The sequence below is a fragment of the Anomalospiza imberbis genome, chromosome 19 (genome assembly GCF_031753505.1).
Source record: "Anomalospiza imberbis isolate Cuckoo-Finch-1a 21T00152 chromosome 19, ASM3175350v1, whole genome shotgun sequence".
NCBI classification, from domain to species: Eukaryota; Metazoa; Chordata; class Aves; order Passeriformes; family Viduidae; genus Anomalospiza; species Anomalospiza imberbis.
The window spans coordinates 2,382,612-2,396,767 of record NC_089699.1 but is presented as its reverse complement, the minus strand read 5'-3'; the positions used below and the strand labels follow the sequence as shown (position 1 = coordinate 2,396,767).

At 49.8% G+C, this 14,156-nt stretch overlaps 1 protein-coding gene across 2 annotated transcripts in view; it reads left to right on the top strand.

Moving 5' to 3' along the window:
* The window catches only part of MAP2K6 (mitogen-activated protein kinase kinase 6), an 86,870-nt gene extending 73,510 nt beyond the window's left edge, over nucleotides 1-13,360 (top strand). Inside the window, exons 13-14 of one of the 2 annotated variants that reach the window (XR_011005319.1) lie at nucleotides 3,981-4,077; nucleotides 13,215-13,360. The gene's annotated coding sequence lies outside the window, so the exon portion shown is untranslated. Of the gene's footprint in view, nucleotides 1-3,980; nucleotides 4,078-5,241; nucleotides 5,364-13,214 lie in introns of those variants that run through there. The other variant, XR_011005320.1, reaches the window with a different exon arrangement.
* The last annotated feature ends 796 nt before the right edge of the window (nucleotides 13,361-14,156 follow it).

Here is a 14,156-nt window from a genome sequence, read left to right as displayed (position 1 = left end):
TAATCAGCATTTTTAATCCCGGGACATGGAGGGGGCAGCCTGGCAGAACAGCCTGGGAATACTGGAGAGGAGAAAAATCCCTTTCCGTGTGGAGAAATGCTTCTGAAAATGGGGCAGCTCTGCCAGGAGGGCAGGAGAAGGCTCTGATGTCACCCAGGAGCTCGGGCAGAGCAGGGATTTCTCCTGGCTGAGCCACAGGGGTCTGTCTGGAGGTACAAAATGAGGTTGGGAAAGGCTCAGGCTCCACGGGTTCTTCACATCGGCTCAGAGGAGAGACTGGTGCTTTCTGCTTTTTTTGTGTAGGCTCTGAATCTTTAATTTCTCCTCTGGAAAATGGCCCTAATTTGCTCTGCTGTGGGAACAGGATTATTATTAAATGGTCGCAGGGAGTGAGTGCTTTAGAATAATATTGCAGAGCACTCGCTGTGCTCTCACTCAGGAGCACCAACAACAGCTTGGTCAGCCCTGAGTGATGCCACTGGTAATTCCCCAGGTGGAGCCTGCACAAGAGGGCCAAAAAGGCCCTTTCTGGCAGGAAAGAATGCCATGTTTCACTGAAAAAACAATGGTGTTTTCACCCTTGGGGAAGCTGCCCAGTGACACAACTCTGGATGTATCACAGCACCTGGAAATATTAATGAGAGTCTTCCCTGCATGCTGAGGCCTCTCTCTGCTTTCTCCACCTCACCCTGAGCTTTTTTTGGGGGGGTTTCCATCACCCCTAAGCAATGATCTGCCCTCATAGACCCAGCTGAGTTGGAAGAGACCTTAAAGATCACCCAGTTCCACCCACACCTTCCACCATCCCAGGCTGCTCCAAGCCTGTCCAGCCTGGCCTTGGACACTCCCAGGGGTGCAGGGGCAGCCACAGCTGCTCTGGGAAATCCATCCAGCCCCTCCTCACCCTCCCAGCGAGGAATTCCTCCCCAATATCCCATCTAACCCTACTCTCTGCGGGTCTGAAGCCATTCCCTTTGTCCTGCCACTCCTCACTCTTGCCCTGCATCCTTCTGAGCGCGAATCCTGCTCGTTAACACCAGGATTTTAATCAGGGTCTGAAACCTGCTTGTTAACACCAGGATTTTAATCAGGGTCTGAAACCTGCTCGTTAACACCAGGATTTTAACCAGGGTCTGGGTGGTGGATAGGCAGGACACCTCAACAGCCTCTGACCTTCCTTTGGGAGCTTCCAAACTGAAGAACAATCCGTGGGGTGAGCAGCTGGGGATGGTGATTTCCTTGGAAGGTATTTCTGTGCTGCCACCAGGAGGATGGAGGGGACAGACCCAAACCCAAAATGTGGGTGCTGCCTCTCTTCCCTGATCCCATCCCAGGGAGCAAAAGGGCAAATCCAGCAATACCTCTGGCTTATCAGTGACAGGACAAATTGATACCAGACTTTTATGAGGGTGGGGAAACGTCTCTCCATAAAAAGAATCTAAATTTACCATCGTGTTAACAATTCTGTAAGAGTTTTTGGCAACTCCTAATGGAAATTTCAGGAGCAGATGGAAATATTTGGAAACGTATAGAACACATGAGCCTGCAACATCCATTTTTATTTTCTCATTGGGAGTGTGGAGTGGTTTCAGGTTGCCTTTAGATTTTTTTTTCCTTTCTTTCTTCTGGATGCTAAGAAAAGCAAGAGGGGAAGCAGGAGATGATGGATATAGGCAGGATGGGGACTTTTTTTTTGGTGCTGCTCTGTTGATTCCCCTGTGTGGTCTGTGGCAGATTCGAGGGAATGGCACCAGCACGAACAACCTGGTCCCAGCTTATCTGGGAGCTGGGCAGGAATGGAAGGGCACCTGTGAGGTCCGAGGAGCCAATCCACCTTTTCCAGGTTAATTTGAGGTGGATTGCCTGTATCCACCTCCCAGGCAGCACGTGGGGTTTAATTAATGAGTGTAAAAACAGCCTCGGTGTTCTCTGATGGATGATAATATCATGGATTACTCCTGATGTCCAAGGGCACAGCCTCCCTCAGAGAGGAAAATCCCCGGACAGCACTGAAAAAGTGGATCAAATATTTCCAATCCCTGTTGCCCACAAGGCAAGAAAAGCTTTTGCATTTTAGATGTTATAACCCATCCTAGAGCAGGGAGTTTGGTGCTGCAGGAGGGGAATGAATAACAGTAATGGACACACACAGAAGCTGAGGGAAAAAAGCTCCCAGCTGCCAAATCTCTGGACCTCTGCTGATCAGGAATAATCAGGAATAAAGGAATTTTTCCATTTCTCTGCTGTCTGAGCAGCACAAGGGCCAATGCATGGCCTTCACTGCTGCTCTGCTCTGGTGGCTCAGGGTTTTGTGTGGGGAACTCATCTGGAAACCGAGGCGTTTCCCGAGGTGTTTACATTGTCCCGCTTCCACCGGATCTCAGCGGCTCTTGGAACATCCATCCCTAAAGCCTTTAATTAGGAGAGACTTCTGGGGCTGGTGGTCGAGGCTTTTATTGTGCTTGGAAAGGGCCAGAGCAGAGGCCCCTGGGCCAGCAGCAGCTCCGACAGCGATCCCAGCGCTCCGGGATGGGGATGGGGCAGGAAAGGGAGCAGCCCGAGGAAACGGAGCTGGGTGATGACAGAGGGGCTTCTCTCACAGCCACCCGAGCAGCCCACGGGGACAAGGAGCCTGCAGCCCCCCAGTGCTGTCGTGCAGAGCTTCCCCTGCACCTCGTCGGGAACCACGGCCTTGCCTGGCGCCGCTGGCACCCCTGAGCCCTGCAGGGACAGGCAGCAGCTCGCTGCCACTGCCCAGGTCATCCCTGGTGCCTTAGGGTTCTGCCTTTTCTATTTTTCATCTATTTGTAATCCTGCAGTTCTTCAGTGTGTAACTCTAAACTCCATGTACAGTGTGAGCTGCTGCTTCCCCATTTTGGGCAGACACAACAATTCCTCTCCAGGCCTGGCAATCAAGGACACCTCACTGCCTCAGGCCCCCAGAGATGGAAACAAAAGTGAGATGGGGACAGCAAACTTGGGGTCAATGACTTCATTAGCTGAAGCTGTAATTGGAAGATTAACCCCCAGTGTTCAAATGGACCAAACTTATAAAAGTGTGAAAACCTGTGACCCATCATCCATTTTGGGTGGGCTTTGTCTGCCCTAAATATACCTGAAGGCCTTTCAATAAATATACCTGCTTTTTATTCCCTTAACTTTGTTTGGCCTCCATTTTTAGGTAGCCCAAAAAGGCACCATCCCTGCTGGCCCATGCCTCCTCTGTGCTCCAGTTAAACACTCAGCCTGTCCCCTCTCTGCTTTCCCTGCTCAAACCCTTTTTCCGTAGCGGGATTAACACGAGGGGTTCGGGTTCAGTTTCCCTGCCTGTTGGCTGTGAGACAGGAGCACGTCAGCCCAGACCTGCAGAAGTCGTTCAGGTCCTAAATCCTCTCGGTTGTGGTCCTTTCCAGAGGTTTCTGTGGCACAGGAGCACGGGCTGGGGAGTGTGGCAGGCTCGTGCCCCTCCCAGCACTGCGGTGACACTGGTTTGGTCCTGTCACCTTTTCCTTGGCCCAGAGGCCATGGGTTCTGAGCCACAGCATCTTCAGGATGTCATTTCTCCCTGGAAAAGGCACCTTGTGAAACACCCAGGAAGCGTTTGGAGTGATTAACCACGCACTCTTCCTTCCTCATTTCGCTGTGATCCCATGCGTGACAGGGAAGCTGTTGGGATAACTCCTTTTTTTATTGACTAGTAGTGAATAATTGGGTTAGAATACCTGATAATTATTCAGAACACACTTGCAACTGCTCCGAGGCAGGTTGGAACCACATGCTCGCACAACTTCACCAGATGCTGTGTACTTCTGTTTGCCCCAAATCATTAAAAAACCCAAATTCCAATTTTTAAAATTCAAACCAGATATTTTATCAGATATAAAAACTGAAATTAATAAAATTCTATGGGTTAAGAATAACGTGGCCCATGAAACCATCTGATGGTAAACATATTAAAAAAACTTCTGTTTTCTTTGCAGGCCACTTTTTATCTCTGTAACACTTGATGTGAAACCACTTGAAGATAAATGTGAAACCAACCCAAATTTATTTTATTTGCAAGCGTGAGGCACCCAGGTAGGACATTAATAATAAAAATCAGTTGGGTTCTTAAAAATTAATTATTTTTTAGTCAGCCAAGGAAGGGGAGTTATTCATAGTGCAGGCAAACGTCTTGCCTGGACCTGTGACTCAGGAGCTGTGACTCTTCTCTTCCTGCTGTCCTTCCTCTGAGCTGCTTCACCTTTCTGTCCAGACCTTCCTGGATGAGATTTTATCAGCCAAGATTGTTCCCATCCAGCTCTGTGAACATGGAGCGAGGGCTGTGGATGGCCAGAGTGGGGCTGGGGGAGCTTCCACCCTTGGCCACCATCACTGAGAAGATGCTGGGGAAATAAAACACCTCTGAGCTAAGGGGGAGCCGAAGGAGCTGAACTGGAGGGGCCTCAGATGCCAAAATGAGACAAAAAAAGGGAGTTTTCTTACCCTGTGGCCCATGTGGGCTGGACCAGCTCTTGATCTCTGATCCCTCTGTCCTGTGTTTTATTAAATCCATTCCTAGAGCTGCATCAAGTCCCTCCAGTGCAGCTGTAGCTCTCCAGCCTTTTCCTCTCTCCACTTTGGTCTTCTCCTGTCAGCACAAATACTCCAAGGCAGAGGGGACAAGTGGTGTTGGAAAACAGACAAATGAGAAAAAAAAAAAAAACCCAAAACACAAATTTCCCCTTTCCTTGGATGTCTGGAAAACTCTGACCTGCTGGGGGGGATGGAGGGAGGTTAAACACCCTCCAGGTAGTAGGGTAAGATGAGCCTCCCCAGGCTGGGGAAAATGATGCTGGGTGCTGAGTGTTTGACAAAAAACTGGCTCGAGTTACACCAAATTGTTTCCTCATCATCAGTCAAAATTACCCTTCCCTTCCTCCTCCTCCTCTTCCTCCTCTCCCTCCTGAAATGCAAGAAGATGAAAAGAAGAAGGGAGGGGGACAAGAGGAGGGGAGCAGGACAGCTCAGGAAGTTGGCTTGTGGAGCTCTGACCACTCCAATGCCTGCCCTGTTCATCCTGCAGGGGTGGGGGGATTTGGGAAGAGCTGGAGCTGAAGCCGTGCTGAGGATTCACACCTGGCCTTTGCAGGGGGGATTTTTCTTTTCCCTGCTCCAGTGCATGCCTGAGTGCTTCCCTCACAAAGCCCAGCTGGGGTGAAATGCAAAATTCAGCTTTGCCTCCTGTCGCTCGTGCTGCAGGCTCTGCCCAGGGATCGCCGTGGCTGCTGCTAACTCACGTCAAGATCTACAGGAATAACCATGGAAAATACTTGGCATGGCTCAGCCCCCCACAGAACACAATTAAATATATCTCACTATTATGCTTTGTCTAAAATTATAGCCCCTTAAATACCTCTCATGCCTCTCACAGCTGGTGGGTCTAAATTTAGGGGTTCCCTGTGAGTGGTGTGGCGGGATCACACACTCTTGTGGGAGGGGACTCTCAGGTCAGCCTGTGGCCACAACATTTTGCTTTCCCAAATCCCTCTGTGAACTTCCACAGCTGTTTGAAGGCCCCTCAACTGTGCAGGTGTTGCACAGCCACTGGCACAGCTGGGAATGGGATTGTGGTTCCCACTCATCCCAACACCTGCCCACCCATCCCACCAGCCCTGGGCACAGCTCTGCCCCTGCCCAGCAGCCCCAGGGAAGGAAAGGGCTCTTTCAACTCCTCATTTCCCAGTGGGACTTTATTTTTCTTTCCACCACCTCTTGACCTTGGATGTGGAAATAACGTCCAGAGAGCTGAGAAAGTTCTCAGCATCTTCTTTCCTTCCTGCAGACATCAAAAGGGGATTGTGGGCTCCATCACAGATTACATCACGGCTGGTTTTGATCCTCTCAGCAGAGGAGACATAAATCTTCTTCCTCTTTCTTTCTCTGTTTGGGTGTCGATTCTTTCCTGTGTTCTGAAGTTTCTCAGGAGAAAATATAAACGGGTTTCATAAGCTGATTTTCTGCCCACAGATTTTTACCTTGGTGATTCTCATCATTGCTGCTGGGTGGAAAAAGGCTTGACAGGGTTTGGAAAGGACCAGAGCCGGGTGCTGGACCAGAAGGGACAGCAGGAGTTTTAACAGCCCTGATTCAGTAAAACCCCAGCTGTGCTGCTGTGGTGGGGAGAAGCTTCCAGCAGTTTGGTAATGCTGGTGTCAACTTCTCAGCATGGCCAGGCTCCCCAAATAATCCCTGTCATGGACATCCCTGGCATTAACTGGGGAAGCCTCACTAAGACTGGAAATGCAGGGGAAAAAAATCAGTATTTCTGATTCTACTGCAAGGAGTGAGTCTGGGCACCCCATTCCCACAGAGCTCCCAGTTCATCTGTGGGGTTTCTTCCAAAATCTGCTGGGTGATGGAGCAGAAATGGGAGCCTGGGGTCTTCTCAGGTGAGGATCACCTGGCCAAGGAGTGTTTAAAGTACCCAAAATCTTACACCTCTACCTGGGAGCTCCTTTCCCAGAGGGGTCTGCTCCTACCCTGCCTGCCCCACGTTCCTCGTTCAGGGCTTCCTTCCCATCCCTGATGGAGGTTGGAGGAGGGAGGAAGGTAAAAAAGGTGAATTACACAGACCAGGAGTGAACAGGGCCAGATCGGCAGCTGCTGCAGCGTTTCTTGAGCTGCTCCTGGAGCAAGGGAACATCACCTGTGTCCCCAGCAGCTTCACCTCCCGTGTCTCATCCTCTGTGTGAGTGACTCCTGCCTGGACAGGCTACACTGGGACAATACTGATGGGTTTGTGATGTCTTTTTAACCTGCTGGAGAAGCTACTAAATATATTCCACAGAGGAATTTCTCTTTTCCCATGTGCGTGTCTGAGAACTCGCTCTGCAGGCAGCACAGGGGTGTGAGCCCGGTCACCATCACCACCACCATCATCATCATCATCATCATCATCATCATCATCAAATCACAGAGTCACTGGGCTGGGAAAAGGTATTTCAGATTATTGTGTCTAACCACTCACCCAGCACTGCCAAGGCCACCACTAAACCCTGTCCCCAAGTGCCACATCCACACATTTCTTAAACATCCAGGCATGGTGACCCCAGCACCGCCCTCCATCCGTGCCCAGAGCTGTCGTGCAGGCTCAGCTCGGCCTCCAGCCCAGGTGTCCAGGCAGAGAACACACAAACTGCACGCAGCAACCCCCTGGGGACACCTGGGAGCACGTCCCCTGTCACAGCTCCCTGCCACAGCTCTGTGTCACAGCTCCCATCCCTGTGCAGGACACCAGGGAGGTGACACACAGCCTGGCATCACCCACGGCAGCCCTTCCCTGGCTGCTTTCAACCTCTGTAATGCAGAAATTTCAGTGATTTACAGCCAGGAGTGTGGAAAAGAAAAAAAAAAAAAAACCATGGGAATGGGGCGGGGGGGAGGGAAGGTCATTCCAGTTTCTTCCTGCTTGCAGCTTTCGGATACAGGATATGGCTGAATGGCAGCCTCCATGCTGCATTTATTTTTAAGCCACTGATAGCTTGTGGAGTGACCTCGCCGTGCAGCAGCAACATCAGCCAAGGAGCTGTTTTTTTCCGGCCCTTCGACGTCAGATTGCTTCCTTTGACACCTCTGAGAGCCAAAAAATGGGAAGCATTCTCTTCCCAAGGTGACTTTATTTTTTCCCCTTGTGATAGTGCTGCTGGGGCTCGCTCTCAGGCTCGGGGCTGTTGAGGTGTGGATGGCACTGCCCTGGGGACACAGCCCCTGGGGACAGCTGGAGGTCACTGCTTTAGGGCAGAGGTGCCTAAATTATCTGATCCTTAGGAAAAAAAATGCCTTGGCTGGAGCCAGAGTTGGGGCAACTTGACCTCCTGTTAAAAGAATCTGGAATGCACTTGTGGTTTTTTTTCCTTTTTATTTTTCCTTTTCAGGGCAGCTGGGGCTTTCCAGGATATCCCAGCTCCCATCTCCATAACCTGTTTACTGAAATCTTAGATTTAGTTTCCCAAGCTCATTCACAACTTAGTGCAAACAACTGAGCACTGCTCAAGGATCTGAACACCAGGAAAATTTTTCACCCCCATTTTTGAAAGCATTTTAAGGACCCTCACACAGAAATAACACTAAAATCTCCCAGGGTTTATTTGTGACTCCAGCAAATTTCTTGCCTAATTTTGCCCATTCCTAAACCACGGCTTTGCATTGAGTTCCTGATTGCACCCCACGTTATCAGTGTGGGAGATGTCTCTGTCCATTCCTCCACTGCAGACTGGAAGAGAGGATTTTATTTTAAAATAAAGATGGAATTGGTTCAGCTCAGGGTGCAGGTGCAGGTCCCAATTGCAGCTTCTTTTTTCAGAACCTCTGTGAGCAACCTGGTCTAGTGGGAAGCACCCCTGCCCTGGAACAAGATGAGCTTTAAATGTCTTCCAACCCAAACCATACCATGATGATTCCACCAGAAAATTCCTTGGAATTCAACAGGAAGAACTTGCATGGAGGACACCATCATGTGGGTAAATGAAGCTGCCCAGTGCTGCTCTGCACAAACCTCCAGGGCTGTTATGGGGCTGGAAAAAGGGGACACCCCCAGGCTGGGACGTGCTGGGTCCCCATCCCCAGCTCTGCTTTGTCTGTGTCCTGCCTCCAATGCCTCAAAGCCACGAAAGTCTGCCTGACAGGGATCCTTCAAAGGCTCTTATTCCTGCGTCACTCACCATGGAGAGGGCACTGGGGCTCAGATAGGGATTTCTGAGCTCAGAAATGTCAGGAGGAAGCGATGGACTCGGAGGAAATTCTTGCGACGGTCTCGGAGGAAGTGGGAGATGTGAAAATACACGATGTATTTTCCTCCCACAAGCTGCGCGCTCTGTTTTTATTATCATAAACCTGGGCCCGGAGGATGTCAGCTTGTTTATTTATTTGTTTAAATGAGGTTTCGCTCCTTGTTCAAACATTCCCATGTTGGCAGCTGCTGCTCTGCCAGGCCCTGTCCTCCCCTCCTGTAACCAGGGACGTGCTAGCCCAGGCAGCATCTCCAGCAATTGGGAGGTGCTGAAGGTGGGGGAAATTTTTGGGTATCCCCCCCAGGGCATCATTGGACCCCCCTGGGATGGTGACACCACCATGTCCTCGTGTGTGTCACTGCAGACTCCCTGGGCTCACGCCTCCTCTCTAAACTCTTGGAGCATAATCAGGAATATCCCATTTTTTGGCCTGTCCCCCTGAGCCAGTTCTTCCACTACAAAGTCTCCTTCCTTGCCACCCCCACTGTGCAGAGCAGCTCCTGCAGGTGTGTGCTGGAGATTGGTGCCACCAGCACCCACTTTTCTGTCGTTTTGAGGTGTTGTCTGCAATAACTGCTCTGAAAAATCCCACTGCCCGCTTGGATCCTGAGGACTTTCCAAGGGCTGCCCAGGCAGTGTTGGATTTTGTGGTGGTGATGGCCCCTTCCACCTTGAGCTCCCTCAACACTTGGGGCTGTTTCCAGGGATTCTGAAGGATTCCAGGAGCCCACATGGACCCAAATAACACGGTGGTCAACCCAGGTCCTGCTCTCCCCACCAGGGAGGTGAGGGGGGCTTTATTTACCACCTCACATTGGTCAGCCCAAGACCCTTGGCTGGGGGGCTTCTCCCCTGGACAAGGGGCTTGTCCCCCTGGCTGATCCTGGCCTCTCCCACGGGGTCACTCTGCCAGGAAGCTGCTCTCGCCCCGGGGAGCCACGGGAGATGCACCTGGGAGGAGAAGCACTTTGCTGGAGGAAGAAAACAGGATCTCACATATAAACAACATCCTCAATGGCTCAGCAAGTGAGTTGCTCTTTCCAGAGCCTGTTTTCAAGCTGCTGTTGTGTCCCCATGGCCCCTCCAGCTACAAAGTGAAATTAAACCAAGTAGGAGCCACCAGAGCCCCCGGGATGGGGCTGTCCCACTGCTTCTTCCAACCATCCATCCCCGGATGGACCCAGCAAGGGCAATTGCTGCAGAGGTGGAGGGTAAGAATAACTCCTGCCTCCTTTCCAGGAGATGTCTGGGGCTGGAATGTACCTGTAGGATGGGAATTCCACCTTCCAAACCGTTCATGATTAATCCAAAGCTTATCTGGGGCTGAAATAAGCACATTGGACAGAGCATCTCTTGGGACAAAGCTGGGGCTTTGCCACAGACTCACTTGTGCTCCTTCCAGAGGATTCCTCACCAGGAAGAGAGTTTTTCTGGATTTTGCATCCAGGTGGTAGGATCTCCACATTTCTGGAATGCATTCTCTGGTATTCTGGGCTCCTTGGTCATAGCACCAAGCAGAGCACCCCACACAGACCTGAATTTTGACTAATTCAAAAAACAAAAGCAGATAACTTTTATTTTTCATCATTTATTCCTTCCTCCTCCCCACAAAGCTCAGATAACTGAGGACAGCATTGTGGCAGCCAATGAGTCCCAATCAAAGCTGCTTCCCCAAGGGATCCCACTGGACAAAATTGGACATGGGACATCCCAAAGGGTTAAACTGCTGCCCAGCACAGGAAGCCTGCAGGCAGAGCCAGATTCCTGGGAAGGAAACATTCTGTTTGTGGTGGGAGAGAAGGTGAGCGAAGCGTTGCCGCGACTCGTGAGCAGAGCAGAGGTCAGCGGCGTATCCTGCTGCAAACTTCCTGAGCAACCTCCGAGGAGAAAACAACAACCCCGGCGTGGCATGGCACGGGATGGGACGTGGCGGGTTTGTTTTTCACTCTGATCACCTTGGACCTACTTTGTCACCCTGGCTGGTGGCTGCACACTCTGTCCTGCCCCAGCTCCAGCTCCTCCTGCTGTCCCAGCGCTGGATCCTGGTTTTTTTTTTTATGCTTCTCTGGTGTGACTGGTTGTGGTTTTATGTCCTGGATTGGAGTAGAGTGGCAGAACTGGAGAGGAGGGAAGAAAATGAACCTTTCAGGTTCTTTGAGAGCTCAAGAGGAGCACAGCAGCCCCACAACAGCTCAACAGAAGGAAAATCCACCAAAACTTCCTGTATTGTCTGTTTTTGCTTCTGAATCTCAGGACATGGAGCAGAAGGCTGAGGGATAATTGTGAGAATGCTCGAGGAAAACACCAGTGGGACTCAAAGTGCCTCCTTTCCTACCCCAGCCAGAAAAAGGGAGCAAAAGCTGGGACAAAAGTCCCCAAAAAGGGAGCAAAAGTTCCTCTGCTGCTTCATCCATCCCTGATTTGCATTAAAATGAAGGTTTTTACAGTTGGATGCTCTTGCAAAGAAAAAAAAAATCAAGGTAGAAAATGCCCAGTATTTTATGCCAGAAATTGTGTTTAGATAGAAATAGCTCAGAAAAGCTGAAGTGTGATGTAAATATTCATTTTTCAATACTCATAAAATGTGAGAAATCATTTTGTTCAATCCAGTTTTTCTGTGTGCTTCTTTAGCAAATATTTGGAAGAAAGACGAGGGTCCTGGAGTTAGAAATTTTCTTTTTGAGGTCACAGATCCAACACTCAAATAGGGCCAGCTCAGATCTCCCTTTGGGCATCTGCTCATTGCTGTGGGAGGAACACACCTGATGGGATTTTAGTGGTGGTTGAGATGCTGGGATGTGCAGTGACACTGCCAGGGTGTGTCCTCCTGTCCCCCGGGTCCTCCTGCCCCTTCCTTTCTTCCACCTTTCCTGGGAGGCTGGGAAAGCCCTGAGGTTGCCCAGAGCAGCTGTGGCTGCCCCTGGATCCCTGGAATGTCCAAGGCCAGGTTGGGCAGGGCTTGGAGCACTCTGGGACAGTGGAAGGTGTCCCTGCCCATAGCAGGAGGTGGCACAAGATATTTTTTAAGATCTCTTCTGACCCAAACCATTCCATGATTCTGTGATCCCATAGACCATCCTGTGGATGATCTAAGATGGAAAGTCCAAGGATCCCAGGCCCAGCTGCTCTTAAAGAGGCTCAAAGAGACTTCCAGGCTTCTCAACACCCACTGACACCCCAGGGATGGCCAAATCCAGACTGAACCAAATTGTAATTCCTTCTTTTCCCTTCCCTTGGGATGTGGCCACAAGACCTGTCCCTGGGCCACCACCATGGCACTTCCTGTGCCCAAGGGTTGGACAGGGACAAGCTCTGGAGCCCAGGGATGGCAGCAGTGTCACCCCTGGAGCACCACAGCTTGGTTTTGCTTAATTGGAATCTGATGATCCCGGGGTGGTTACATAAAATGCCATTAGGATGCGGTCGGCATTGTTGCACGGAAATGTTTTCCATTATATTTTGCTGTCAGCAAATGCTGGTGTGAAACCAGTTTGCAGCCCTCATGTGGCCACCACGAGGAGGTGGAGTTTCCCTCCAGGAGGATTTGTTATCCTGGTCACCCGGATCTTTCCTGTGGGCAGTGGGATGGATAATTTTGTTCTGGAAAGGACAATCCCACAGGTCTAGGGGGTCCACAGGACCCACCGAGGCTTTCCTGACGAGTGCCCCCAGCTCCTCTCATCCATGAGTGCTGCTTGTTGACTCTTCCAGTCGTATTTTTCTCACCATTTCTGGAAGGATAAAGTGCTGAGTCACAGGAAACAACTTCCAGTTGTATTTTCCACACCATTTCTGTGAGGATAAAGTGCTGAGTCACAGGATCCAAGGAATCCTGAGCAGAAGAGCCGCAAGGGACTCCTGTTTGTTAAGATGTCTGGGATGCTTCCTATTAAATAATAACAAAACGCTGTAATAATAACTTGGCAGCTCTCCGCCCCCGGCCAGGCTGATGCTCAAAGTGAGTTTGCCTTCCTAAAATTCCTTTAAGTGTCTCGACAAGTTGCAGGGGAGGAAGGAAGGACACTTCACTCCCAACTTTTCCCTGATGGAGTTCTTTTAGTGAGTCTTGAGAAGATGGGGAGGAGGAGAAATTCCTCTTTGAGTCGTGTTCCTGGCAGTGGCCATGGTTGGTGCACAGTGGATTTGAGGATAAAGCAGGGACAGGTCGTGGATCCCAAAGATCTGGCATGTGCAGACATGGGGTAGTGGCTTTTTTCACTTCGTGGGGAAGGATTAAAAACCACCCTGTGTTTGAAAATCAAAAGCAAAAACTGCTGTCAGCATCTACTTTCCACCTCAATTTCTGGATCTCACTTAACAGTCTTCAGCTATTTTAACTTATATATAATTATAGATCAGTTTTACTTTATACATCGTTTAAAAACCTTAAGTTTGCATGGGCATATCTTGTGGATGTTATTGGCTTTTCACTGTGAATTAAAGAAATTTGCCTGCTGGGTTTATCAGAGCAGCTCTCCTGGCCTGGGTGGCACCAGCTGTCCCTGCACACAAGGCTGGCTCTTCACAACTCTCCATGGCTGGGAAATCTTCCCAAAATGCTACAGATTTTCCCCCTGAATGTAGGCTGTCTGGAAGTTGAACCAAATAAAAGACTGTGCTGACCATGAGGTTTGGTTTTGTTATTTTTAATGAGAAATGCCTTACAGAGGGTTTGTTAAAATGCTTTGCAGGAGTTACTGCTTCACTTTGGAAATCCTCAGAACAATCTGATCTGAAATTCCAGAATTTCAGTCCATATTTGCTATGTATTCTGCATTTCTGCTTTCCCTCCATTTGCTCCTTAAATGTCAGGGATTTTCATGCTCCCCTTGAGGTCACCTATGTTAGTGGCACATGGATCTCCCCTCTAACAGGAAAACAGGAGAGGCTGGCTTGGCTCATCCCTGTGCAGTGAAGGCTCTAAAGATGTAAAAGAACATCAGGATGAACTACAAATAATGGGAGGATCTGGAAACTGTAGGAGAAGGCAAAACGGACCCTGGGTGCAGTGGGGAAGTTTTTTAAACATCAGAGCAAGAGGGGCTGGAAGAACCTTCACCCACATAAGAGGAAACTCAACCAAATGTTAAAGGTAGAGCTGAATCCCTTTGGGAATGTGTGTGTGCAGTGGGATGGGGTGTAGGGACACAGTGCCCCTGTGCATGCCTAGCTTCACAGCTGGCCCAGAAATGGTTCTAAAACCAAAAAATAAACAAATACAATAATTTACTCTGTCCTAAACTGGGTTGCAATATGGTAAAAGGCAATTTACCACTGATTTAATGTGATTAGGATATTTTTTTCCCTGTGAGCTCGTGCCTGTCTTTTTATAATATCTGCAGGATCATTGTGGAGTCCTGAGTCAGGAAAAGAGCTCCCCTCAAT